The following is a 4,303-nucleotide window of genomic DNA, read 5'->3' on the forward strand; positions in this document are numbered from 1 at the left end:
TTGTTGCTCGCAAGTGCGAGTTTTCGTCTGTGTTGGACTGGTGGGAGTGGTGCAAGGTGAAATGCAAGTCCTTTTTTGTTGTGGTTGCGAGGCGTGAGGCGGCAGGGCGGTTTGGTTTGTTGCGCTTTCTTCAGGCGCGGTTGACTCGGTTATATGTGTTGCTAAATGGTGGGGCTGATTGTTTTGATGCTATTTCGGTGTGTAAGGAGCGCATTTGTGGTTTGCGGGAGGAGTTGTCAGAAGGGGTTCGGGTGCGGGCTCGTGTTGACGAGAGTGTGTCTGGTGAACGGCTTTCTCCTTTTCTTTTGCGGAAGGAGAAAGCCCTTCGGGAGTCGGTTCTTTTCACCGGTCTCCAGCGTCCGGACGGTTCTGTTTTGTCTAACACGGATGGGGTCCTGTTGAATGTGCAGCAGGAATTGGGAGCGCTGTATGGGGAGGTAGGGGTGGATGATGATTTGGCTGCTTTCTTTTTGCGTCACTGCTCACCTGGTTTGTCAGCTGCGGGTTGTTCCGCTTTGGTGAGGGGCGTGTCGTCGGCTGAGCTCTGGGATGTGGTGCGGTCTTTCCGTTCCGGCAGAGTGCCTGGCTCGGATGGGCTCCCTGTGGAATTTTATGTGACTTTCTGGGATGTGATTGGGGAGGCTTTTTTGGAGGTGTTGCGATTTTGTTTCCTGACCTGTTCCTTACCCGCATCCCATTATGATGGGGTTGTGAGGTTGCTTCCGAAGCCAGGTGATTTGCGTTTTCTGTCGAATTGGAGGCCGATCACCCTGTTAAATGTTGATTATAAGGTTGTCTCGAAGTTGCTGGCAGGTCGGTGTCGGGATGTTATTGGTTCTGTGGTTTCGGTTGAGCAATTTTGTGGCATTCCGGGTAGGTCTTTGCTTCAGTGCAATGCTCTTTTACGTGATGTGCTTCTGTGTGCCTCTGAGCTTCGCCTACCTGCGGCGATGCTCAGCTTAGATTGGTCAAAGGCATTCGACCGTGTGTGTCGATGGGCTTTGTGCTGCAGGCTATGGAGAGGTTCGGGTTTCCTCCGTTGTTTCTTTCTTGGGTTCGTATGTTGTATGCCCGCTGTCATAGTCGTGTGTGCATTAATGGTTTTTTTAGTGCCCCCTTTGCCGTTCGCCGCTCGGTGCGGCAAGGGTGTCCCTTTTCTATGCTCCTTTGTTATTTTTCAGGAGCCTTTGTTTCGTGCGGTTAAGTCATATGCTTTGGTGGTTCCTCCGAGGCTGCCTGCTGGTCTCTGTTTACCGATCTGAGGGTATGCTGACGATACGGTTCTGTTTGTGGCGACCGATGGCTCTGTGGTTGCGGTTCAGGACCTTGTTCGGCGTTTTGAGCTGGCCACTGGGGCCCTTGTTAATAGGGATAAGTCTTGTCTGATGGGGCTGGGGAGCTGAACTTCCCGTTCAGTGTGGGCGGGGTCGTGGTTTCCGGTGGTCAGGTCGCTTCGGGTTCTCGGAATTACTTGGTTTAGCTCGTATGCCCAATCCTTGGAGTGGAATTGGGATGCGGTGTCTCAGTCAGTTGAGGTGGCGGTTGGTTTGTTATCCTCGCGTCCATTGACGGTTTATCAGCGGGCGATTGTTGTTACTAGCAAAGTTCTTTCGAGGGTGTGGTTTTTGGCTCAGTGCTTCCCCCTGGATCGGCGGCGTGCTCATAGGTTGGAGTGCAGAGTCTATCGGTATGTGTGGTGTGGGAAGTATCATCCGGTTCGTCGCTCCTCCATGGTTTTGCGGGTGGAGGAGGGGGGTGTTGGCATCCCTGATGTTTTTACCAAGGCATTGGCTTTGTTTTGGGTGTCGTTGCGTCAGTATTTGGGGGTGGGTGGGGGCCTCGGTGCGCTTGGGATTTATTTCTGTTCGGTTCGGTTTAGCTATTTGCTTGAGTCAGGGGCTGGGTGTGAGGTCGCCTTTTGTACACCTGCTGTGTATTCGTGGTTAGTTGGGATTCTGCGGAAGCTCTGTCGTGTTCCTGGGTTTTTGTCCCTGTCGTGTCGGGGGGTTTATGGGGTTCTCCTTCGTCGTGTGAGCCATCGGGTTGAGGGTTTGTTTCCATGCTGGGATTGGGGGGGATTTGGTCGGTCTTGGGTGGGCGGCATTTAGCTCCGCAGCAGCGGGAGTTTGTCTTTCGGATGCTGCACGAGTCCTTGCCGTCTAATGATCGTTTGTGTATGCTTGGGTTGCGTTCTTCCGCGACATGTGCACATTGTGGATTGGTTGAGACGCAGTTACATGTGTTTTATTTTTGTGAGAGGGTACAGGGTTTAGTTGCTTGGTTGCGTGATGTGATTGCGGTGTTCTGTGGGCTCGGGTTTGAGGGGGATGTTTTATGGTTCCTGTTTCTTTCGTTTCCTCAGGGCTCCGGGCGGCTTCGGAACACTCTGAGTGTCTTGATTGCGGATTATGTGTTTTGCGTGTGGGTTGGGCGTTTGGAGGGCTATGGGGTTCGCCGGATTCTGGGTTTTCTGCGGGGGCGTTTGCGTTTCACATGGTGGTGGTTGCGGCGTGCTTTTCCGATGAGGTTTGCTGATTGGTTCACTGACGCGTATGTTCAGGGTGAAACTTTGGGGTTGGTGGGGGGTCGCGGGTTTGATTAGTGTTTTGGTGTGGTGTCGATGGATTTGGGGGGGAGGGCTTCTTGGGTCATTTGGGCGTTTGGGTTGTGGGTATTCCCCCTGCCCCGTGAGGGCTTCCTCGGCGGTGCGTTGTGTGTGTTTGCCTGCGCTGTGCTTTTGTGTTGCTCCTTGTGTGTGTGTCCTTATTGTGTTCCTTTGCCGCATCCTGCGTGTTCCGCTGTTTTTTTTTGTGTGTGTGGGCGTTTTTTGTGGTGTGTATGTGTATGTATCTTTTCGTTTGTTCCACCGGTTCTTGCGTGCTCCGGTGCTGTGCTCCTGGTTATGTGGGCTTCTGCCTTGTGTGTGTGGCCCTTTTGGGTACTTTTATCCGTCATGCTTCATGTAATTTTTCCCTTGTGTTATTTTAATTTCTTTTCTTTCTTTTTTTTTATGCCGCTGGCTTATTATGTGTAGCTGCTCTGTGTGAGCCTTTGTGTTTTCTGTGTTATTACTCATGTGGATCTTGTGTTATGCATGATTGGATTTCTTTTTTATGTTGTATTCTTGTACAAAAAAAAAAAAAAAAAAAAAAAATAGGAAAAAGTCTTCATGCTCTTGCATTTGTTCTGTATAATGTTTGTTGTCTTAAGAGTTCTTTGGGTTCTTTACTATGTACTTTGTCAGGCTTTGTATCTTTTTTATTGTGTATGTTGTACTTTTATAAATAAAAAAAAAAAAAAAAAACTTTTTTTTTCTCTTTTTTTTTTCTAGTGTGATTGGCCTTTCCACTAGCCATAGAGAACACTGCCTTAACACCTACATTTCTCGTCACACCCCAAATTAGAAATCTTTCATATTATTATATTAACAAAGCTTAAGTTGCATGCACTGGAAAGGCGAAGAGTTAGGGGTGACATGATGGAGGTTTACCAGTGGATGAATGGACATAACAGGGAGGATATTAATAGGGTATTAAAAGTATCAACACAAGACAGAACACGAAACAATGGGTATAAATTGGATAAGTTTAGATTTAGGAAAGACTTGGGTAAATACTGGTTCAGTAACAGGGTTGTTGATTTGTGGAACCAATTGCCGCATAACGTGGTGGAGGTGGGGTCCCTGGATTGTTTCAAGCTCAGGTTGGACATGTATATGAGTGGGATTGGGTGGTTATAAATAGGAGCTCCTCGTACGGGCCAATAGGCCTTCTGCAGTTACCTTTGTTCTTATGTTCTTATGTGCTACAGCCTCCGGCTTGACGCCTTCTTTTCATAATTACTTACCTCATCATTCTTGACGTGCGTGATGGATTGGAATTCTTAATATTTTGTGTCAAAACAACACTGATGTTTGTGTGTCCCTCATTCCAATCTTCCTGTGCTGGCGTGGATGACTTACAACTATAATTTAATCTTTCAGTATTTTGATGATTGGTAAAATGATATTAAGCTGGAGGGTTGTTAAGGCCGTAACAACGCTGATACACCAACCACCAAGTATACTCTAGTCCTCTTAAAAATACCGCCGTTTTCCGCTTGTATGAGCACTATGTACAAAAATGGACGTAATTTGAAATGAAATCGGCTCACGAAAGTGATGTACTGTCCCGTTTTCTGTTAGAGTCCTACGGCTTACTCGGTAAGGTTATGAGAGGAAACTTTCAATTATCGGTTTACATGACATTTTGAAACTTTAGGAGAACTTCTTCCTCCTAACCTAGCAGAGGACCTTTACTTACCG

The sequence above is a fragment of the Procambarus clarkii genome, chromosome 47 (genome assembly GCF_040958095.1).
Source record: "Procambarus clarkii isolate CNS0578487 chromosome 47, FALCON_Pclarkii_2.0, whole genome shotgun sequence".
Classification (NCBI taxonomy): Eukaryota; Metazoa; Arthropoda; class Malacostraca; order Decapoda; family Cambaridae; genus Procambarus; species Procambarus clarkii.